The 26,034-nt window shown below is 34.2% G+C and overlaps 1 protein-coding gene across 2 annotated transcripts in view; it reads left to right on the forward strand.

Annotated features, from left to right (window-relative positions):
- Nucleotides 1-1,392: 1,392 nt before the first annotated feature.
- LOC134235056 (uncharacterized) overlaps nucleotides 1,393-26,034 on the forward strand; it is a 40,681-nt gene continuing 16,039 nt past the window's right edge. Inside the window, exons 1-2 of one of the 2 annotated variants that reach the window (XM_062717140.1) lie at nucleotides 1,393-1,484; nucleotides 1,668-1,843. The gene's annotated coding sequence lies outside the window, so the exon portion shown is untranslated. Of the gene's footprint in view, nucleotides 1,485-1,538; nucleotides 1,844-26,034 lie in introns of those variants that run through there. The other variant, XM_062717139.1, reaches the window with a different exon arrangement.

Raw genomic sequence — 26,034 nt, forward strand, 5'->3', positions numbered from 1 at the left:
TGCTTCTTTCTGAGCACCGAGGACATTATTTATTAAACAGCCCTCGTACACTAACTAGACAGTGATTCCTTATATAAATCAACTAACTCGTTAAAAACATTTTACAATGTACAATTTAGTAAAATTATAAATCAACGCTCTCGTTTTACGTCATCATTTGCAAGTTTAGTAGAGCGAATACAAATCTGTTTTGAAAAGAAATGTTTAAAAAGAAATCACAATGGCTCCTACATGTAAATATACTTGTCGCATTAATTTTAGCAACAAATCTCATGCTCTTCTGTTGATAGTTTTATTAATGACGTAATTGTTTTATATGTGTCACTTAAGAATTTTAATGTTATAATTTCTAACACATATATGCTAAATTTATCAATGTATTCATAGTTCTTATATTATTTTTACTTGCGTTTTATTGTACAGCGCTAAAGAGTTATTTTATAAATATTTAGCACTTTATAAATCAATTAATTATTAATATGTATTTATATACATGTATTTGTTTCAATATTCACAAGAATTGATATTTTCCGCACTTACTGTTCGCCATCCAAAAATTTCCAAGGTGTGTTGATTGTCATCTTACATGTAATTGGAATTTCTTGTAATGGATGCATATCACTGAAATTATTTTTATCACAACTCTTCTGTTCTTTTGGATCTAAAACTCTGAGTTCAATTGTATTTCCTGTAACAATATCGCCAAATATTTTGAAAATTACAAATGAATCACTTAAAAGCAAGAGACCCAATTGCAAGGGCCTTATTTGAACTTAATAGAGCATAATGTAACCCCCTAAAAAGATCCTTGAAATTTTAATTGAAAATATTTTAAAAATCACTCATAAAAAGAAAAAAAATGTATGTGAGTTAATGCTTGCTTATAATATCCCTGCTCTGATGTGAACATGCGTTCTCATAATCACACCATACATTTTAATAGGATCAGACGCAGATAGAAACAGGAAGTTGGGCCATCCTTAAAAAATTGTTTGTTTGGAATTGCCGCCTGAAAGGTTTCAGACACAGGAGGGAGGGAGGGAAATTTTTTTTTTTAATTGAAGAAAAAAATTTTAATTTTTGATAAAAGTCTCAGTAAATAGTAAATACATTTTCTGACTTTTTTTTTCTACCATCAACAAAAAAACCTAATTTTACATAGATCTGACACTATATTTAATTGTTTTTGTATGGTGCATGTGATACATGTATTGGGCCAAAAAAAATTGATTAAATAAAAAAAAATCTTCCTACTTTTGGTCAATAAAATTTTTTCAGGAGGGGGCAATTTCAATGAGGCGGGAGGCAATTCCAAACAAACTATAATTTTATTTTGGCCTTGACGTCGGATTTCTACAAACATGATTCCTATCATATAACATACATAGGCAATAAAAGTGCTAAAATTTCAAGCATCTACGATGAGTAAATGTTGAGAAAACAACGACAAAAAATTTTTATGGACAAAAACACAGACACAAAAGGTAAAACAGTTGTATTGAGCATCATTGCTTAACCGTGTTCTTAATCTGCTAAATATTCAAGAGTTAAGAAATAGATTTTCGAAAAGAAAAATTAATGCACTTCCACTATATAAGATAACAGAAACATACCAAGAGTGTCATTCTTAAATAAAGTTACGGTCGTGTTTACAATTCCAAAAGCAGACTCATAAATATGTAATGGCTTTGGTGGAGAATTCGGTATTGAGATTTGAAACTCAAAAGTGAAGGAGGCAAACGATGGCAGGAACTTCGTATAGTTGTATTTCTCATCTAAACATGGCCCGGCTAAAGATGAATTTCGGACTTCGCCGCCACTGTTTTGGATCCCCATACGACAGGTGAGTAGGTTTGGTCTTATCTTCACTGAAAAAAGAAGTCAATGACAAAAAAATAAAATAAAATAAAATAAAAAGTTGAATTAGGTCTTGGATATAAATTCACTTAAAAAAAAAGAAATTCAAGTTGAAAAAAATATAAAGTTGAATTAAAGTAAACATAGTTCCTTGCAAAATTACTGAAATTCTTTTAAGTAGGGGTCAAGATTACCCCTGTGATTCTTTATTTTACATTAATGTTCAAACCTTTTAAGCAAATAAAAATATGACTTACACTGACAAACTTTGTGCGAATCTGTAGTTGACAAAACAAAGCCTTCTTTGCAAATGCAGTTTTTAGCAAGATTTTTATCACATTCCCCTGGCCAACACCAATTCTGTTTCCATGAGCATGTAGCTGCAATGCATTTAATAGCATTTCACACAAAAATTAATTAAAAATCTTATTTCGTTTAAAAGATATTGAAATTTCAAATTTTTCGGCGGGTTTGATTGACATATCCTTGCACTCTCACAAATTTAATTTTATTCTTAATCCTTAGGAAAAGTGGCAATCTCGTTTTGTATAAATGAAAAATATTAATACTATAATCCAGAAAATTCAGAGTAGACACGTTCGAAAGCAAAACAAACACACAATATATTGTCAGTCCATGCAGTTGTGGTAAGCAGACTGTGACGATTGAACGCACCCGGTGAATTCTAAATATAAACAATAACAGAACTCGAGCCCTGTTTACAAAAATTGTGTACATAACACGAGTGTGTTCGATTTGCTAAACTCTGTACGCATCTCTTAGTTCGGAATGACGATACTTGTGAAGGTGTTTTGCTTTCTAACATTTCTACTCTGAATAAAATTATTTTTCTTGATAAAAGTTTTAATATTTCTCATTAAAACACATCAAAATTGCCACTTTTCCTAAGGTTTAAGAATAAAGTTAAAATTTGTGAAAGTGCAAGGATGTCAATCAAACCCGCCAAAAAATTTGAAGTTTTTATAATTTTTAAATAAAATAAGATTTTTTTTATTAATTTTTGTGTGAAATGCTATTAAAATATATAATTCGTGATATTATACAGAAAAAATGAGAAAATATTAACTTCAAATCTGTGTCCAAGTACCTTTAATCATTGAATTCATACTTTTGGATATTGTCGGTCCTATAACCTACCCGGCCGTACCGACTAATTGAATAGTGCGATATGATAATTTGTCGGCATGGCCAGGTGTTTTTTTTATAGGACCGACGACTTCCAAAAATATGAATTCAATGCTTATATTTACATTCTTTAATTTTCCCTCTCCATAATTGTTTATTTCGTTAATCTTCAATTTGAATTTAGTGCCCTTCAATTTGGTGTGATTAATAGACGTAATAGCTGCGTAAGTGCTATTTGTGACGTAATTGTAATGTCAAATAACGCAAACGAACATGCGAGGAAAAAAGTGACATATTAATTTTAAAAATAAACGAACATTTGTTGTATTTTTACGTTAATTTAACGGGGTTATAGTTTATTTTATGAAATCGTAAATTTTTATGTTCTTATAGTATTGAAAATGCCAATAGTTCCTACTGTGTATTCAAACGCGCTGTGACGTGTGTGTTATAGAAATTTGACCATCGTGGATTTCTAAAGGCCCTTTAACAATTGGCGCACGAGCACTTTACAACACTTTGCGATCGGAAACTTTAAGCTTCGCACGAGCTCTCGCCGAGCTCTCGCATACGTTGCAAGATGTTTCGCATTCGTTGCATGCGTTTTAGTGGTCGCATCAAGTCTCCTCAAAATAGTCGACATGCACCCTATTCAGACGCGACCAAATGCGATCCACATTTATCGCAAATCAACGCACGAATATTCGTAAGAGTGTCTTACAACGTTTTGTGTACTTGCAAGACTGATGCACGATTTTTAAAGGTCGTAAGATAAATTGCAGCTGTATATGCGTGTGTTGTGCGACCATCAGACTGTTGCTCAACGTGTCTCGTGTAATCTTGCAACGTTTTACTATGCATGATTTATCAGCTTCAATTTCCCATTCTTTGCCACTAGTACATTGTATATGTAAACCCTGTCCTCATCCTCACGGACCCATCAGGTTCTAAAGGCTCAACTGGCTGGTCTGGTGGCTCTGCCCCCTCAAAAAGCTCAGGCGGATTATGAACAGGGCTGCGGCAGGCCCTGGGCCTCCTCCTCCTCCTTGGCCTTCTTTCTACAGTTTACCTTGGCTTTATCTGTAGCTTTTGTCATCTTTTTGGCAGACATCTCTTGCATTCGACTGACGAGAGTCAGAAACGGTTGGTATATATATATTCCCCTTCTCACTCGCACGATCATTCGTACCATGAAACACATGATTGCACGAGCGCCTTACGTCAAGTCGCATTGGTGCACGTTCAATCGTCCGATCACCTGATCACAAGCGCTATCCTTTCGCATAATCTTACAACACTCGCTTTCATTGCACACCAGTCGCATATAGATGCAAGATATATCGTAAGATTTAATGCACAAGGGTCGCTTTAGATCGTGCGAATTTCGTACGAATACTTTTTTATATGCGATTATTTCAGCAACAGTTTACGATCCAGATCAAAGTTTTTCGATCGCACGAATATTTTGTCGCTTCTGCTCGTGCGCCAATTGTGAAAGGCCCTTAATGGATTTAACATAAAAAAATACACTGAATGTAAATATTCACTAATATGTTTTATTGTGTTAAAGTGATTTTGCAGTGAACTATATTTGAAAAGGTTTTGAGAAGGAAAAACGTCACTCAGAGTCAACAAAATGATGACTTCCAAGGTGGCAGCACATCAACAGCCAAATCTAATATTATGGTTGTATTATCGTTGTTGGGTTACTTTTATAGGGCTAATGGTGGTCCAACAGGAAATATTGATAGTTGATGATATTGTAACATTGGGCCAATGTTGGTCTAACTGTTGGCGTAACATTAAAGATTGTTACAGTTAGAGAGAATATATGTTGGGAAAATGGTATCGGCCGTAAGTTGGCCCAATACCACGAAAATGGGTAGAAAACATCCTGGCTACTTCTGTAATATCCGAGCCTTTTTCATCTGATACGAGCGTAATGAGACCGATAACTTGCACATATACATTCAGTTTGTAAGTAACTATGTTTGTTTGTTTGACATTCAACGTTAATTACTGTTGAAAGTATGTCATAACTGGGGTGGTGCTTCTTTAAAAGGTCTGACAGTATGTTTTAAGCTTTTCTGCGTTTATGCTAATTATCACATCATATCATACAAAAGTCCTATAACATCCTGCTATCTAGGTTTAAAGGAGACTGCTCATATTCTTGTTTCACCAACCTTTTTGTCGATAACATCTCGTTTTAGAAATTACTCTTCCGTATCGAATCAACTGAGAGATATAAATCCTGCATGCAGATGACAGGGATATATTGCTGCACTAGTAAGGGAAGTTGTTGACGATTAAAAAGATAAAGTCATCATAAAAATTTGTCGTTAGATTACCATTACTGTCTTTTTCTCGTAAAATATCTCGTTAGACCCTGTGATTTCTTTTATCTCAGGCTCACTGGGATAAAGTGTAAATTAAAGTAAATCGGTTTCCGAAAATAACACTTTTTAGTTCGCATCCTCTCCACAGAAAAAGAAGTTGAAAAGTTTGAAAAATATGTGATCGAAATTCTACAACAAAATCAACTATTGATTAAGAACATCGGCCCTTAATCGATTTGCTACGTTTTCACAAATGCATATTAAAAGTTATTTGAATGTGACAGGATCTTCAAACAAATATGACTAGAAATAAGAGTACCGGTAGTTATGAACATCGATCATACAACGGACCACACAGACATGAGTATCTTCTGATTCCAAATAAATAAATATGATTAAAAAGTTTTGAGTAGAGCCATTTTTAGTCAGTCGGTCGGAAGAGGGCAACCAAAAAATGTCTTGACAAGTGTGTCTTAAAGGTGGCTTAAAATGCAATACGTAGCTTACAACATACCATAACATTCCTTATGGTTGTCAGAATGAAAGTAGATAGAATATTTTGCCAAAGATTTTTCCTGGACACATTTAGTGCAGTAGTAATTTTCTTTTGTTGTGCAGCGAACACTGGCGCAGTTGACTGGTGTCACGCAAGCTAAAATGGAAAAGTGTGTGTTGTGTCATAGAAAAATTGTTGTTTTAAAAATTATACAGTTCAGGAAGTTTTTCTTATGATATTCATGATATTTTAAATGTGAAAATTGAAGAAAAAAAAAATAAAGAGAGCGAATTAAGAAAATAAATGAATCGTAAAATAATATACATTAGTGATTAAAAATAAATACCATCAATAAAATATTTTGAATCTTACCGTATTCACACTGAGTTCCATAATATTCCGCTGGGCAAGTGCAGGAAAATTTGTTTATCAGATTGTTACAGGTACCGCCATTTAAACAAGGACTACTAGCACATTCATTTATATCTGAAGGAGACAAGCATCTCAATTGAAAAGAAATACAGTTGTCCTTTATTTTTTATTTGTGCTTTCTTCTCTTTATTTTAATGAAATTCAAATTAAATTTAACATGTGTTAATATTTTGTTCATGCATGAAATGATATTACCCACGGTTTAATCTTCATCAATGCCCAATTTGGCTCTTTTGTGTCACCTCAGGATGCATGCGGTGACTATATTATCGAGTATATTGTACTATTATATCGAACAAGCAAATTCAAAGAATTGTGGTCCCCCGCTTTCGGTGTCATTTTGGGTGATATGTCATTATTTTGTGTCTAAATATAAACGCCCTATCATAAGTCATCTATTTAGAAATTATCTGTGAACTCCAAGGTCAAGGTCAAATGGTTAACGTTCTTTGTATCCAATGAAAAGTCTTCTCAAAAGAATTACATATATGAAGTTTGAAAGCCCTAGCCCTTACCATTCAAAAGTAATGGTCAAAAAGTTTTCTCATAATTACAAAAAATCTCCAAGGTCAAGGTCAAAAGGTCAAGGTTGTTGGTATCAAATGAAAGGTCTTGCCACAAAGAATACATATGTGAAATATAAAATACCTGGTATCTACTGTTCAAAAGTTGTGGCCATGGTCAAAGTTTTTGAAAAGAAGGTCAAACTCAAATGTCAAGGTCATAAGGGCCAAGGTTTTTGGTATTCAATGAAAGGTCTTCTCACAAGAATTATTTACATGAAGTATGAAAGCCCTAGCCATTACCATTCAGAAGTTATGGTCAAGGTTAAAGTTTTCTCATAAGTACGGAAATCTGAAAGGTCAAGGTCAAAAGGTCAAAGTTGTTGGTATCCAATAAGAGGTCTTGCTACAAAGAATACATATGTGAAATATGAAAGTCCTTGTACCTACCATTTAAAAGTTATGACCGAAGTAAAAGTTTGGAATTTTTGTGTAAAAGTGGGTCAAACTCCAAGGTCAAGGTCAAAAGGTTAAATTTGGTGGTATCCAAAGAAAGGCCTTGTCACAAGGAATACACATATGAAATATGAAAGTCATAGCTCCTCTGAATCAAAAGTTATGGGCAAGGTTAAAGTTTTTGTGACGGACGGACAGACTGACAGACAGACAGACAGCTAGACGGACAGACGAATGAGATTTAATGTCCCCTCGCTTTCGCGAAAGCGGGGGACAATAAAGAGGGGAGAGATGAGAAAAGGGAGTTAGAGAAGTTAAAGTATATGAATATTTTTTCCACACTTTTAAAAGCACCCATCTCCGTCCGCCAATATAATTCCTGCTTTGAAACGAGGAGGGCAGATATAAGGGAAATGTGTAATTGTTTTGTAATGTATATATCACTGCATAAGAAAAGGATCAGGACACGAACGATGTTTAAAATATAAGAGTACACAGAGATCAAGATTGTCAAAATTGTCAAACCCGAAGATTTTAATATTGTCTTTATCAATGGAGCTGCAAAATACACATATTCAAAATTAAGTTTAGTTATCAAGTTAAGTTTTTTTTTTTTTACAAGAAAACCCTTAAATCTAGAAAAGCGTGCTTGGACAGGAGGATTCTTGAAATAATTGTAAAGGAAAATAATATCAAATTAGACAACCAGTATTCTTGTGGTAAAAAAATAAAGAGTTTCTCTATACAGTGTAGTAGTCTTCACACAATAAAACCCCGGTCCGCTCCCTTTATTTAAGTGCTTGAATAAATTATAACAACTTTCAAGAGAATTGAGAAAGAATTGTTTAAGCGAAAGAGTGAGCTATAATCTGTTACAAAAAGAATGTGTTATCACAGGGAACGAATTGATTATCCGAGAGAGCGAATTCCTAGGAATGGTTTATTTGAGGGTTGAATTGATTAAATCGAGAGACTCCATATACAGTGTAACTTTCATGTACATTGACGTAATCCTACATGCTAAGTTCGGGGAAAATCTACCGTTCATGTAATGGTATTTTTAAGGGAATCTCAAAATACAGGTACAATTACAATAGAATTATTTAGGAATTTTTTCACTTTAAAGCAAATTATACAAATACTACAATAAACTTTTTGCTCAAACTATAATATATAAGTTGAGTAATACTATAATCTTTATTATTTATTCGTATATTTTGATATTGTTGGTCATGGCATATGGGGACCTCAATAACAACAATCAGCAGCAGCAAACAACATGGAAGTATAATATTACATGTACCTAATATAATAAGCGGAATAATGGCCGTTCCTGGTATACAGCGCACGGTTATTAACCTTACAATTATATTTAAACTTTATATGTATGTACATGTATATAGTAAACAGCGAACGTTACTAAAATCATTTTAGCAAACAAAGAAGTACATGTAATTTGTTGAAAGCAGTGCACATTTTGCACAGCAAATGAGTTTATTTTAAGCAAGCATAGCAGACCAATTCATGAATTTGTTGAAAGCAGCACACATTTCCACCGTTTATGAGCCTGTTTCAAGCAGCAGCATGACAATGAATTTTATTTTGCCTGTGATAAAAATTTTGAAATTATATTGGCTGAGAGCAATACTGTATTAAACGATGTTATGCTGTCTACCCACCTTACATTGCTAATGTGCCCCCTCCACGTGACCTACCCATCTTATATTAAACCACACATCATCAATAAACTGTTTGCACGTGACCCCGCATTAAGCATCAGACGACAACATCAACACAAAATATGGATGCAGAATGATTTGCGTCCCTGTGTGAAAGTTAGGATCGTATCTAAGTTCTAACAAGAGGCCCATAGGCCTTATAGGTCACCTGAGTATCATGCAACAACTTTCCAACAAATGAATTTGATTCAAGTTTTTAACCAAAGGCCATGAAATTCACAATTTTGAAAGAGGCACCGTTGCTTATCATAACTAAACACTCAGCATGCTTACTTTGATTACTTAATACCCAGAGGTAGATCAGAGTAACAAAGAGAAAATACATTTCCACTTTATCAGTTGTGCACCCTATCCCACAGGAACCACCGAACCTGGGGCCACATCTTTCAAAATTTTGGAAATTTTATAAATTTTACTTCATCATGTTGTTTATTCATACCAAATTGCAGATTTCAAGGCATTAAGTTATTTTCAGATTATGTATCCCCCCACACCCCAATACCTCTGGGTCCCAGTGTCCAGGTAATTAACCATTTTTGGAAGAAGCAGCTTTCTTCGTCATAAATATATATACTAAGATCATTGGCATAATGCCCAGGAACAAAGGAAAAGATTTTCAAAGAATTCATGCATTTTCACTATATAAACATTAGAGCCCCGCCCTAACACAAGAAGCCCTGACCCAAGGGCTCTGAAATTCACAAATCTCATAGAGGCATCCTTCCTCCTCATAACTATGTACAAAGTTAATTGGTTTAATACCCAGGTGCAGAAAAGAAGATTATATTTTCAAAGGATTTATGCATTTTCACTATATAATCTATATAGCCCCGCCTTGCCACTAGAACGCCTGACCCTGGGGCCATTAGGTTCACAATTTAAGAAGAGGCAGCCTTATTCAACATAACTATGCACATATAATCTATATAGACCCACCCTAGCACTTACCCCTGACCCTGGGGTCATGAAATTCACAATTGTGGAAGAGGCAGTCATTTTCAACTCAACTATGCATTTGGTTAGTTTATTTAATGCCCACAAACAGAGAAGAAGAATTTCAAAGAAATAATGCATTTTCACTATATTACCTATTTTGCCTTGCCCTAGCACTAGAATCCCCTGACCCCAGGGCCATGAATTTCACAATTTTGGTAGAGGACTCAATGCTTATTACAATCATACCAACAGTTTGACTGCTTGATGTCCAGTAGTAAAGAAGTAGAATTTAAAAGATTGCACTAATTTTAGTGGTTTTTGCCCTACCCCCAGGCCCAAGGGGGGGGGGCAGGGACCATGAAATTCACAATTTTTGTTCTCCATTACCCATAGATTCTATATGCCAAATTTGGTTGAAATTCGTGTAGTGGTTTCAGAGAAGAAGCTGAAAATGTTCAAATGTTAACACACGACGCACGACGAACGACGGACGACGACGGACAAAAATGGATAGCAATAGGTCACCTGAGTTGACCTAAAAATACAGAGAAAGTTGACAAACGGGCCACGCTTACACTGACAGAATATTTGGTGGAGAAAAAAAACAACGAACTGACTTCGACAACTTCGATAAAGTAAGTCTAAATGAGTGGTTGTCACACTATTATGCCGACTTGTGCAAAGCTGACGGAGACAAATACAAAATAACGAGCTTTGAATAAATCAGACATTCTTTGAATAGGTATTTACAATCGCCCCGTTTAATAAAAGATTTGATATTGTGAAAGATGAAGATTATAGAGAGGCGAACTTAAATTTTCATGCGGTGATGGCTGATCTGAAAAGAGAAGGAAACTAAGGGATTCGTAAACCATCATCAAGTTATAAAAGATGCTGATTTGAGAAAAATATACAATTCAATGCACTTAAATGCTAAAACACCTGTTGGATTACAAAGTTCAGATGGATGTTTGTTTGTATTTTTTTCAGAAGCGGCTACGAAAATATGCACAAAGTGATTAAAAGCACGTTTTGTATTTAAACGGACCCAATTACAGGATATAAATTCGATCCCAAAAAGATGAATGAATTAACAAAAAATCACCAAGAAACAGATAAAGAAAACCTTGGCGGATATATGTCTGAAATTCTAGGAAATTCAATGTGTCCAGTAGAATCTTTTCGGAAGCATATAGAATAAGAGGCCCATGGTCCTTATAGGTCACCTGACCATCATGCAACAACATTCAAATGATTGATTTTGGGTCATGTTTTAAGCTAGATTCTATGGCATTCACAATTTTCAAAGAGGCACTATTGCTAATCATAACTATACACTTAGCAATTTCTTAATTTGGTTACTTAATACCCATAGGCAGGAATGGGGAACAAAAATGCATTTCAACTAATCAGTAATATTCAGCAATAATCAGAAATGCCCCTATCACACATGAACCCCTGAACATAGGTCCACATATTGCACAATTTCAAAAAAGCACACTTGCTTATAAAAAATGTTTGATTAATACCAAGGAACATATTTCAAACAATTCATTTTCAGTATATAAGTATACCCCCCATGGTATCCCTGAAACAGGGGTCTTGAAATTCACATTTCTGAAAGAAGAGCCCTTGCATATCAGAACTATATAGTAGTTCATCTGTTTATTACCCAGGAGCAGAGAAAAAGATGTTCAAAGATGTAATGTATATCAAAAATTACATTTTTGAACATCTTTTCAAAGATGTTATGTATATATAATCATTATAGAGCCCCACTATAACACAGGAACCCCTGACCCTGGGGCCATGAAATTCACAATTATTGGTAGAGGCATTCTTGCTCATCATAACTTATTAACTATGTACATGTGTACATAGTTAATTTATTTAATACTTAGGAGTAGAGAAGATTTTCAAAGATTTAATGCATTTTCACTATATAATCAATAGAGCTCCGACTTTACACAGAGCCACTGACCCTGGAGCCATGAATTTCACAATTTTGGTAGAGGCACTCTTGCTCATCATATTTATGTACTTAGTTAGATCATTTAATACATAGGAGCAGAGAAGATTTTCAAAGAAATAAAGCATTTTCACTATATAATCAATAGAGCCCCACCCTAACACCAGAACCCCTGACCCTGCGGCTATAAAATTGACAATTTTGGTAGAGGAACTCTTGTTCATCATAACTTTGTACGTAGTTAGTTTATTTAATACCTTGGAGCAGAGAAGAAGATTTTCAAGGAAATAATACATTTTCACTATATAATCAATAAAGCCCCGCACTAGCACTAGAACCCCTGACCCTGGGGCAATGAATTTCAAATTTCGGTAAAGGACTCAATGCTCATTGCATTCATGCCAACATTTTGATTGCTCGATGTCCATAAGTAAAGAAGACTTTTAAAGATTTAACTAATTTTAGTGGTTTTGGCCCCATACCTCAATTCCCTTCACCTTTACTCATAGATTCCGTATACCAAATTTGGTTGAAATTGGTTCAGTGGTTTCAGAGAAGCTAAAAATGTTCAAATGTTAACACACGACGCACGACGACGGACGAAAACAGATAGCAATAGGTCACCTGAGTGACTCAGGTGACCTAAAAATTGAACGGTAGGTGCAATCGCCTTTGGCAGAGACCTCGTGGTACCTTTTTCGACACTGATTACCAGTGGTATTGTAACGTAACTATTGGAAGAAAAAAAACCTTTCTTCTTTTATGTCAACGCTCAGTACCTGAGGGAAATCGTTTGAGATTTTGACAGAAACAAATACTCAAAGAGTTTTGCAACCCGTTCAAGCCACCGGGATGTTCAGTAGATGAGAAATCAAAAACATTACTTTAAACATCAACAAATAAAACTGTGACATCAAAATGAAAATTGTTTATGTTCTCAGTTATGTTGTCTGTTGCAAATGATAAATTAAAGCATCAAATTAGATGCTGTAGTTTTACGGAGAACCACCGGCAGGATGAATTCGTTATGTAGACACTTAGAGGGGTAAAACGAAAATGTGCTGGGTCCTTGAAAAAATGCATATGTAGCGCGGCTTACATGGAACCGCCGAATGTTAACAAACAGCTCTAGTTCCCTTTCCTGCCTTTCTTCGTGTTTGGAGAGAACATCTATGTTGTTTGACTAATGACTGAAGTTTTCAAGGTCGTACTACTGATGTTTATTTGTATAGATTGTTTACATAAACCTTGATTTATTTTTATGCCCCCCTTCGAACAAAGGAGGACATATTGCTTTGCTGCTCTCTGTCGGTCCACTTAGTTTCCGTTCATTTTCTTCACAAACGTTGCACATACTGAAATGAAATTTGGTATACAGATATATCAGATGAATATCTTGGTCAAATTCTGTTTTGGGTATGGTCGCGCCATTTGTGACAGAGTTATGTCCCTTGGACTTAGAAAAATTCCAATTATTTGCAGTTTCTGTTCATTTTCTTTGCAGAGGTTGCAAATACTGAAATAAAATTTAGTATACAGGTATATCAGATAAATATCTAGATCAAGTTTTGTTTTGGGTACGGTCGCGCTATTTTTGACAGAGTAATGCCCCTTGGACTAAGAAAAATTACAATTATTTGCAAGTTTCCGTTTATTTTCTTCCCAGAGGTTGCACATACTGAAATGAAATTTAGTATACAGATTTATCAGATAACTATCTAGGTCAAGTTCTGTTTTGGGTACAATCGTGTCATTGTTGATAGAGTTACGCCTTTTTGGACTTAGAAAAAATCCAAATTTCGGAGGATGGGGCATAAGTGTTTGACAAACAAGTAAGTAATGTATATAACAAGAGGCCAAGGTACAACATCGCTCAACTGAGCAACTTAGCTAGATAACTTGTACTTGAATCTACAATACCTGAGGATGCTTTCATGTAACATTACAATTACAAATCCTGGCTTTGCTTTTCTTGAGAAGATTTTGAAAGATTTTTCCTATGTATTCCTATGTTAAACTTTGATCCCCCATTGTGGCCCCATCCTGCCCCCGGTGGATATGATTTGAACAAACTTAAATCTACACTACCAGAGAATACTTCCATATAATTGTGATCAATCATAGCTTTGCTATTCTTAAGGAGAGGATTTTTTTCCTGAATTAAACTTTGATCCCTCATTGTGGCCCCATCCTTACCATCAGGGGGTCATGATTTGAACAAACTTGAATCTACACTACCAGAGAATGCTTCCAATTGAGTTTCATCTTTCCTGGCCCAATTGTTCTTGACAAGAAAAATTTTAAAGTTTTTTCCTATGTATTCTTTTGTTAAACTTTGATACCCCATTGTGGACCCATCCTACCCACCCTACCCCCGATGGTCTTGATTTTAACAAAATTTTTTAACAAATCTAAAGAGAATGCTTCCATATAACTATGACCAATTATGGCTTTGCTGTTCTTGAGAAGATTTTTAAAGATTTTTCCTTTGTATTCCTATTTTAAATTCTTATCACCCATTGTGGCCCCACCCTACCCCTAGGGGTCATGATTTGAAAAAAAAACATGAATCTTCATCACCTGAGGATGCTTCCACATGAGTTGCATCTTTCCTGGCCCTGTGGTTATTGAGAAGAAAATTTTTGAATGTTGCCTTTAATTTTTCACTAATTCATGATTACTAGTATATCTCCTTTGGAAAGGGTGTGACCCGTTCTTTGAATAAACTTGAATCCCCTTTACCCAAGGATACGTTATGGCAAGTTTGGTTAAAATTGGCCCAGTGGTTCTAAAGAAGAAGATGAAAATGTGAAAAGTTTAGTTTATAAGTGTATAACATGTCATTTTACTGTGTATGTAATTGATAAATATATGTTGTACTTTAATGCTTATGGGATGTTCTGCCCACGGAATAAAGAACTGAAACTGATATATATACACGTAACTCTTATTTGGCGACTATGGGGTCAAAATCCTACCTAGGACGTGCCGACAATTGCTCTTTGAGCAATACGTCGAACAAAGGCCGAGGGGCCACATCGCTCACCTGAGCACATCGGCTAGGAAAACGCACAAATCAGGTCAGAATTGAAAAGTTCACTGGGGGGGGGGGGGGCTTTAATTCTAATACTACTTGAGAATGCCTGCATATCAATTCTGCATAAAACTTCTTGAGAAAGCTCTTTTAAGAAAAAGATTTTATCAAACATTTTGTTTGTATATACATGTATTACTTTGTAGTAATTTGAATTTGACTCCCCCTCATTTCCCTCCCTACCCCAAAGGGTATTCATGATTTGAACAAATTTGAATCTTCAATACATAAGGATGATTACATGTCAATATGACTTTAATAACATAGCTTTTCTGTTATTGAGTAGCTTTTCTGTTATTGAGATTTTTCCCCTTTATTCTCCTGTGTAAAACTTTGTTCCACCTTTGAGATCCTTCCCTACACTTGGAGGTAAAATTATAATTTGAACAAATTTAATTCTACACTACCTGAGGATGCTTCCATAAAAATATCACTAATCATGGCTTTGCTATTTTTAAGAAAAATATTTTTAAAATATATTTTAATGTAAAACTCGGATCCCTTATTGCGGCTCCCCGCTATCCCTGGGGGTTTTGATAAAACAAACTAGAATCTACAGTATCTGAGGATGCTTCCATAAAAATATCATTTATCATGGCTTTGCAGTACTTTAGAAGAAGATTTCTAAAAATTTCCCTATAAATTCCTATGTAAAACTTTGATCGGCTATTGTGGCCCCACCCTACCCCCGGGGGCCATGATTTGAACAAACTTGATGTACACTATCTGAGGAAGATTCAACATGAGTTTCCTCTTTCCTGTTACGATGGTTTCCTGTTACGAAGTTTTTCAAAGAGTTTTCCAATATATTCCTATGTAAAACATTGATCACGCCATTGTGGCACCACCGTACCCCCGGGGGTCATGATTTGAACAAACTTGAATTTACGGTACCTGAGGATGATTCAACACGAGTTTCATCTTTCCTGTCTCAATGGTTCTTGAGAAGAAGATTTTTTTTTTAAAGATTTCCTATATATTACTGTGTAAAACTTTGATCGGCCATTGTCGTCCCACCGAACCCCCGGGGTCATTATTTTAAAAAACTTGAATGTACACTACCTGAGGATGCTTCCATATAAATATCACTAATCATGGCTTTGCTTTTCTTAAGAAAAATATTTTAAAAAATATCTTCAAACATGAGTTTCATCTTTCCTGACCCAGTAGTTATTGAGAAGATTTAATCAAATTTTCACTAATTCATAATTATCTCCCTTTGGATAAGGGCGTGAATTTGAATCCCCTTTTCCCATGGATACTTTGCATCAAGTGTAGTTGAAATAGGTGTAGTGGTTTTTGAGAAGAAGATGAAAATGTGAAAAGTTTACGACAACGACGACAACGACGATGACGACAGACAACGGACACATTTTGATCAGAAAAGCTCACCTGAGCCTTCGGCTCAGGTGAGCTAATGAAAATTGGTTTATCCATGTAGAAGAAATTACTTGAAAAAAGATGCAAAAAACTAGTTCATTATGTAAAAGCATAGTAAAAAAGTGGGAAAAACTATGAGGGAAATTCAGAAAGAAAGTAGAGCACAATATTCCAGACCATTTTCTGGCGGGGCTTCAGTTGGGAATCAAAATGATTTGAAATACTAGCCCTGACAACCGATGTGGTAATCGTTCAAATTATCACAACCATTGGAGTTAGTCGTAATGCAGTAATATCCTGCTGCACAGGTATGATGATCACATAGTCTTTTTTCCATCCAGGTACACTGAAAAAAGTTTTCAAAATTTTACAAATATATTGTTTTAATTTTAATCATTCAGACATAAAATTCAATTGTTTTATGTAAAATATGGTATTGATAAACAAACAAGTAGATATGTTTTATTTAAGTAGTATAAAATGAAGTTATGCGTATCAAAATAAAAAGTGCACAAGATACACAAATAATGTTTACACACTCGAAAGTAATAGAATGCCCTTTTCGTAGATAACGTCAGGTACCACGTCTGTGATCACCGTATATTTAGTCCCCTCCGGTTTCAGTCCCCGATGATACCGAAAGGGACTTCAGGTTTCCCCTGAGTCTGTCAGTCAGTCTGTCTGCCCATCCGTCCGTCTGCCTGTCTGTCAGTCTGTTCCACTTGGTTTTCCATTTTTTTTTCTAAATGCTTGCAGATATTGAACTGACTTTTGGTATGTGAGTATATCTTGATGAGGTACAGATCAAGTTTGAATTTTGTTCCCCTTCACTAGTTTTTTGATGGAATTATGGCATTTTTCATTTTTCATAATAGGGATTACGATCGGGATTCGTTATGGACTATATTAATATATATAATATAATATCCAAATGAGCTTGTATCCTAAAGAGAAAAGGGGAACTGGGTAGGTGTCATGTATTGCTTATGCAATTCGCTCAGAATGATTGTTAAATTGAGTATTGTTTAGGAATGGTGTTGAATTTCGCTCTGGTTAATGATTTTTAAAACGATATTTTTTAATTATTCGTGTCTTTGGTCATTTTCAGTGCTTTATATAGATGTCCATCCATGGCCTTCGAAGTATCAACATAATAGATCCGACAATGATGCCTTTAATCTTATAAAAAAACATTTTGTTGTTAAAAAATTAAGAAAAAGTATGAAAAATGTAATTAGGGGGAAAATTTCTTTAATACATCTGGCATATTGCTGTGGAACCTGATGACGGTGTTGAGGTACACTGGACGAAATGACACTAACGTCACGTAATACATATTTTATTTAGTGGTGTTATGTAAAAATAAAATTAATATGTTTTAGGCCACACCAATAAAATTTCTTGTTTTTCGGACAACTGACCCCAAAAAACGGGGCGAGCGAGCGATTTGATAATCATAATATTAAAATTTTTATCAACAAAATTTCCAAGCGGTTAAGTAAAATAACGGAGCGGGCGATTATATATTTTTTGTTTTCCTTTACATTTCTAGAGTAAATCATTACCAGATTTTTTTCCAATTGCCCTGATCATGTAAGACATTCAATATTCCAATGTTTAGAGTATCATTAGGGCATTTGATACATCTTAGTTTGATGATCCTATTCTGTACGTCGTAAATAATTTTTGCGTTATAGTGCAAACGCAGAAATTGAAAACGCAAATATTAATTTGCTATCTTTAAAGGGTTTAATCGCAAAATTTTCCAACCGCAGAAAATACCCGTTATACGGTATTGCTTTGTCTTACCTGCATGTGATCAGAATGAATAAACACATAAAAATGCTACATTACCACATCATGAACACTGTATCCCCAATCGTGAGCATATAGATATTCTGCCACTTCTTCTCTAAAACATCCTTTAGATTCACTGCACTCTTCATTTATATCTGAATCTGAAAGGCTCCTCTTTACCCTTGATGATCTTTTAAGAAATGTCAATGCATTTTCTTTAGAGGTAAAACGTTTTCTCATGTCTGTAAATTAAATTATATGTAAGAGTTAAAAAATCTAAATTAAGATTTAAAATATTCTCTTTCTTTCTCTCTTTCTTTCTTAGAAATTATGTTCATTCATACATTCAGACATTCATAGTAAAACAATAGCCAGGAATTTTATCAGGTGATTGGAGTCGGTTTTAAAATGACCAGATAAGAAGGAAATATTTTTAAAAGCGCTTTCATTGTAGTCTGGTCCGATTTATAGAAAAAATACTTCTAACGGCAAATAATTATTATTTGGTCCAGCATAGTTTTTTAACCTATTTCGAGTATGCTGAATCCGAAAAAATATGCTGGCCTTCATGAAAATGGCGTTAAAAAGGTCAAAATGGCGGACGTAAATATTTTCTAATTTTCTCTTAATATCGTTCAAAAGGGAGATATAATGTGTGAAAATCTCACTGAGTATAATGCAAGTATGAAAATGATAATAGAATGCTAACATTATTAGTTTAACTCAGAAAATTTAGTCGTTTCTACACTTAATTCGAATTTTCTCTGATTTTTGTCTATTGTTCTATATTCTTCTTTGTTCAGGATTTTACATTTGCAAATGTATATACACTGCAAATTTGTATTTTTTTCCTCTGCATCTTACTATTTTACAACTGAATGATGGTGCAGCTGTTAGTTAAAAGTCAAAATGGCGATTCAAAATGGCGGATATTAATCTTTTTTTTCAAATTATTTCTTAATGTCGTTTACATAGGAGAAAGGATTTGTGAATATCTTACTGAGCATAATACAACTATATAAAATGAAAATAGAACACTAATTTGATCACTTTAAATCGGAAAATTTAGTCGTTTAAATTTGAAATGTATTAATTAGCTCAAAATGGCGATTCAAAATGACGTCTTGTACACTCGAATTTCATAGAAACTGCCTATTCTGAGTCGTTTAGCAGAAAATAAATTACAGTTTGTTTTTTATGTATATAGAATGTATAGTATATTGATTGGTCCATTAATTATGAACAAACAAAAAATACTTGAAAAGATTGATTTTTTCTGGAAATAGTTAAAACAAACTCGACTTAAGACTTTCCAAATTTTCCCCTTCGTATTTGACCGTGTTACAAAGCCTTTGAGCCCCCGTTCACCTAATATCACTCCTGAATCGCTGTCATTATCAACTCGCACATCTACCTCAACATCCCTCGGCACACCATCAAATATAACTGAAGAAATTCTTGTCCGATTTCATCGAACACTTTGTTCTAGCTTTTTAGCACTTATAAGAACTTGGTATAATCTCCTAACATCTTCTATTCCAGCTTTAAATATTTGCTATATGTTTCGGTCTGTCTTCGGAATTTTGGTATTTTCAACACTCAAGTAAAATGGTGCCCTGTGTCAAGGATGACAACCTCCTTGGCACGTAAAAGATCGTTTTTCTGGAGTTCGAAAAAGAGTAAGCTCACTGCAGCTGGGGGCCGCGAGAGAAACCAAAATCCTTCAAAAACCGATTTTTTAACTGATAGTCCGCCGAAACACGGCTGAAAAATTGCCGACTCGGCGATAAACAATATACAATCAATCAACCAACACTCAAGGAGCAACACATTTATGTTCAAATGTTTAAAGTCTATTTTGTTTTCCAAAACCTTATGCAAAATGAAGTAGAGGTACTGTGAGCGATGAGCTCACTAAATCATACCCCCCGCCTCCCATATGAATATAATGGGAGTGTCCATGTTTTGTTGTGGGAAACCCAAAATAAGTGTCGGATCAAAAAGTAAAACAGGAGGTCACAATGATAATATGTAATAAAGATTCTGTGAAAGTTTCATCAAATTTCATTTAGTGGTATGAGAGGAGTTGCGGATAAGAGATGGGTACTCCAAAGCGCAACAGACGGACGGATGGACATATCTATTACTCTATATCCTCCCGCTTTTCAAGCGGGGGTATAAAAAAATCTCTGATATTCAAGACATGTAGCTCTTTATTTTGTGACCTCGTATAGATGTGTTGTCTTTTAGGGTAGAAAGGTCATTCTTTTAGCAAGAAAACTCTCAGACTTTATCATCTGGAATCACATTATGTGCATATTAAAATTATGCAATTTAAGAGCGCCTGCAGATTCCTCGTGATTCCTATCACTTACAAGCTTACGTACCAATAGGCCTAAGCCATTCTTGATTTCGATCTAGTCAACACTTCTATTGACAACATTTTTGTTGAACACTTCAAGAATTGAGAGGGATTGAACACAAACATTTTCTACTTTCAGATTTTGTAAATTTCAAAATTTTTAAATTCATATACACAGTTCAATACAAAATTATCCGTTCACAGCATGAAATATTTGAGAATGCAGTTGAATTTTTGAATGAGAATAACAAAATGCAAATGTAGGGACACAGAATCAGAGCTGGAAAATCAAGAAAATTTATGGTTTATACTGATAATTCTTAATAAATATGTTTTTTTATGGATTTTATAATATATTCAGATTTACATGATGTAACAATTACTAGCCCTCTAATTGGTCGTGGTCAATCATTTTAAAAATCATACTAAGTTATGTTGCACCAGACCTTCCACATAAACATAAACATTTATTTTTTTCTACACTGGACTAAAAATAGATCAAGAATTTCCAACAACTGAATGTTCACTCGCCTTAATGCTCGGGGAATACTGCTCTTGGGGTAGCTTAATTTTCATATTGTCCTCAAAACGGCAATTATTGTATGATATTATTAACTTTTTATATAAAGAATCATGGTGAGACAGGCAATAGGTAAAATTTCTTTGGAATTGTCGTCAAAAATTTATCTAAACAATAGAATTAAACAAAAATCCGTGTTATAAAAATCCTAAGTCATTAACAAAAATATCATCCAACTTTCATTGCATATTTGAACATTATTAATGACTAAAAAAAAAAAACAAACTGTAATTTATTTTCTGCAAAACGAACCAGAATTAGGCACTTTGGGTATTTCACGAAATTCGAGTGTATAAGACGTCATCTGAATTGCCATTTTGAGCTAATTAACACATTTCAAATTTAAACGACTAAATTTTCCGATTAAAAATGATCAAATTAGTGTTCTATTTTCATTTTATATAGTTGAACTATGCCCAGTAAGATTTTCACAAATCATTCTCCTATGTAAACGACATTAAGAAATAAATAATTTGAAGAAAAAGATGAATATCCGCCATTTTGAATCGCCATTTTGACTTTTAACTTACAGCTGCACTATCATTCAATTGTAGAATAGTGAGATGTAGAGAGAAAAAATACAAATCTGCAGTGCATGGATATTTGCAAATGTAAAATCCTGAACAAAGAAGAATATAGAAACAATAGACAAAAATTCAGAGAAAATTCGAATTAAGCGTAGAAAGGACTAAATTTTTTGAGTTAAACTAAAAATGTTAGCATCCTCTTATATCTTTTATAGTTTTATTACACTCAGTTAGATATTCACTCATTACTTCTCCATTTTGAACGACATTAAGAGAAAATTAGAAAATTTTTATGTCCGCCATTTTGAATCGCCATTTTGACCTTTTTAACGCCATTTTCATGAAGGCCAGCATATTTTTTCGGATTCAGCATACTCGAAATAGGTTAAAAAACTATGCTGGACCAAATAATAATTATTTGCCGTTAGAAGTTATTTCTAGCCTTCTTTTTAAAAATCAGGACCAGACTATTGTTTTCTCCAGACGTTTCAAACAATTTAAACTTGTGACATAATAACTGTACCTGAAGGTAAGGTCAACAAGATGTGTTTGTAAAACACTGATGCCCCCGTACGGCAACATAGCAAAGATTAAGTTTTTCTTAAATGCAAATTTAATTAATTGGTACCAAAAGTAGGGTATTCTCACTGGAAAGCAATTGTGAAATTTGAAAGTAAGGTAATGTTACATGTAAAGTATTTTAATAAGTACAAAAATCTCCAAGGTCAAGGTCAAAAGGTCAATGTAATTAGTATTAAATGAAAGGTCTTGCCACATAAAATACTTATGTAGAGTATGAAAGCCCTAGCTCTAACCGTTCAGAAGTTATGGTCAACGTTAAATTTCTTACAAAGTAGGTCAAACTCCAAGGTCAAGGTCAAAGGGTCAAAGTTATTGTTATCAAATGAAAGGTCTTGTCATAAGGATCAAATATGTAAAGTATGAAAGCACTAGCCCTAACTCTTAAAAAGTTATGGTCAGGGTTCGTTTTTTTAAAGTATGTCAATAACAAAGGTCAAGCTCAAAGGGTCAAGGTTCTTGGTATCTAATGAAGGGTCTTCTCACAAGGATTACATATATGAAGTATAAAAGCCCCATCCCTTACCGTTCAAAAGTTATGGCCAAGGTTAAAGTTTTTTCACAAGTACGGAAATCTACAAGGTCAAAGGGTCAAGGTTGTTGGTATCCAGTGAAAGGTCTTTTAACAAACATTACATATGTGATGAATAAATGTCCTGGTGTCTACTACTATTCAAAAGATATGGCCAAAGTAAAATTTTTAAAATTTTCATGTAAAAGTGGGTCAAACTCCAAGGTCAAAAGGTCAAATTTGGTGGCACCCAAAGAAAGGTCTTGTCACAAGGAATAAACATATGAAATATGAAAGTCATAGCTCCACTAAATCAAAAGTTATGGGCAAGGTAAAAGTTTTCGCGGACAAACAGACAAACAGAGAGACAGAGAGAGAGACAGAGAGACAGACAGACAGACGGACACGACAAAAGCTATATACCCACGAAACTTCGTTTACGGGGGCATAAAAAAATATAATGACGTCTACCTTATTCAATAAATATGATAGTGTCTAAAGTAAACTGTATTTAGTGACGTTCTTAATAGTTTTATAAAGTATTTCTCCTTTTCTCGTTTTTGTACTGTTTAGATTGTCTGTATAAAGATGGTAAATGGAAAAACAGAAACTTGGCCATGGACCACAAATATTAAGATGTCCGCTTACAATTTATTTTTTTTTTGTATTCAGGCTGGTTAATGTGTTTTGAGTGTTTGCGGACAAGTGCGCATATTGTGATTCCAGTTTCCCCAATACGGAAATGTCCACATCCTCTACATGTAATTCGAGGGCTGTTCAATAAATAATGTCCTCGTTGCTCGGGAAGAAACAAAAAAAGCTTTTCAATGATTAAGTGGTTATGATTTTACTTTAATATACGCATTTCAATTAAAACACATGTCCGTATCATTTCTATCCAATTTTTGATTGGTTTTTGTTTGGAAAATATTTTTGAGTATGGCTCTTCGTATACTGGAAAATGGCAGATTTTATGATTTCGTGGACTTGTTTTTTTTTCTTTCTGAGAGGTGTTTATTCAAGTTTGGAAAATGAAACAAGTCAAAGAGTAAAAAAAATTGCTTTCTAGACTCCTCCTAAAATTGAACTTCCCCTAATAAAAAATTGAAAAAACAAAACCACTAATATTTAAGAAAATGGAGTATGAAATTGTCTTTGTGTTCTTCCAATTCTTTGCTCTTCTCAGACCATTGCTAATTTTGTCTTGTGCATCTTACTTTAAATTTGTTTTGAGGGTCTAAAGGAATTGATTCAAGTTTCATTATCTTTTTAAATTTCAGACAAAGGTGGAAAACAATAATTCCTGTTTTTTAAAATAATTGTTTAGATATTCTTACACGCTGTCGTTTTCACTCATTTTTCAAATCAAAAGGTGCTAATTGAGTACTAAGCTAGTTTACTGTCAAATGTTTCTTTAAAACAGTGTTAACTACCCCCAAAATGATGCCTATCAAATTTGCCTTTCGTCTTAAGGTCAACTTAACATCAACGGTGATAATTTGTTGACTTTTGGCAAACAGTACTTTGGTTGTTGTAAATCCTTGTCGCCAAGAACGGTACCCATTTCTGATGCCCATTATATAATTTCTGTTCACTGAAATCAGCCTTCTCATGTGTTTATAAAACAGTCTTTGGATGCTGTTAATTTCACTTATTTCAATGAATATTTCTTTGGGATTCTTTACGTTTTATCTCACTCTAGTTTAGTGTCTTGAATAGCCCTTGTTTTCCAGATTCTCACAATGAAACTTTGCGATGAAAAATGGTCACATAGACTGTTTTTAATTCATAAAAGATTCAACCATAAGAGAAAGTCAAGTGTAATGTCATATGATTGCTATCGTGTATGTCATAAATTACGTTTTTAGATTCACATTTCATGTCTGTTTTGAGGATAAAATCTTTATTCCCAAACTTAAAGGTACTACGCGACACTAGAGTATCATTAAACAAGATTGTGGATATTCTTTTCTCATTAACTTGTTTGTTGAAATGTCCATGGGAACCAATAGCACCCCGTCATTAGCAGACCTTTTTGTAAAACTATTCATACGTAGCATAATATGTACAACGTTTTATACGTGGAAAGAACAGTTGCAGTGGCCCTCAACTTGACAATTCGATACTGTATACAGGGATATTTTTGCCCCATCTTATTTTCGCCCTTTCACACTTGCAAACATTTTTGCCCCGTTTTAAATTCGCCCAGTCATAGTTTTGTTTAAGAAATTATATTGTATTCTTTGAATTTGTCCCGTTTTAAATTAGCCCAAATGAGGGAAAGGCGAAAGGGGCGAAAATAAAACGGGGGCGAAAATTTCCCTGTATACAGTATATCGACGATGTCTATGGACAACTAACAATGGTTATTTGCTTTCTTATGTCGATACGATATATCCCGGGGAGCTTGAAATTAAAGATATCACATAGTCTGATGCATCTATTTGATATTTAAATATTTTACTTTAAAATTGTGTTAATAGTAATATAACTACCAAGCTTTATGATAAAAATGATTTTAATTTTCCAATCGACAATTTCCATTATTCAAGGCAATAAACCTTCATCACCTGCTTACGGGGTTCATATGTCACAGTGGATTCGAGTGGCGAGAGAATGCTTTACTTATGTACAATTTCTAAAAACGGGGTAAATTATTGACGAACAACTTGCGAAAACAAAAATATCAGCAATCTTGTTTAAAATAATCATTTCCAAAGTTCTTTGGTCGATACCATGACCTTGTCAGAGAAAGCAATTATTCAGTAAGTCAAATGCTTGCTGAGGTTTTCATCCTAATATTATTGTAAGGACATTATCATATACACTGAATTGTCGACGGAATTTTCCGTTATTTCCCGATTTAAATATGACGAGGAGCACACGGTGGGTGTGACAGGTCGGCAGGTGATGTTTTGTAGGTCCGTCTTTGCTCTGCTTCGATTTTATAATGTTTAATGCACTTTTGAGCTTGAATACTGCTCGCTATCGCAATATATTTATTTGTCAGTAACTAAGCTCGTTTTGGAAATTGATCATACGTTCAGTAGACCCTTTCGCTCTTTCGTATTGAATCAAAAGAGATTATGCAGGTATGCAGGTTGTAAGTTGACGATTGCAAAATTACAGTAATCACGTTTTTATCATTATATATATATATATATATATATATATATATATTTATCCCATGTTTTACCCTTTATCCCGTTGATATAGCTCATGTGATATCGTTTTCGTATCACACAGTTGTGACGTCACAATGGGTATTGCGTTAGAGTGATGAAGTAAAATGAAGTGGAGTCCTATTTAAAAACAGTGTTAAACATAATTT

The sequence above is a fragment of the Saccostrea cucullata genome, unplaced genomic scaffold (genome assembly GCF_032062105.1).
Source record: "Saccostrea cucullata isolate Sc308-1 unplaced genomic scaffold, CSIRO_AGI_Scuc_v1 ctg17, whole genome shotgun sequence".
Lineage (NCBI taxonomy): Eukaryota > Metazoa > Mollusca > Bivalvia > Ostreida > Ostreidae > Saccostrea > Saccostrea cuccullata.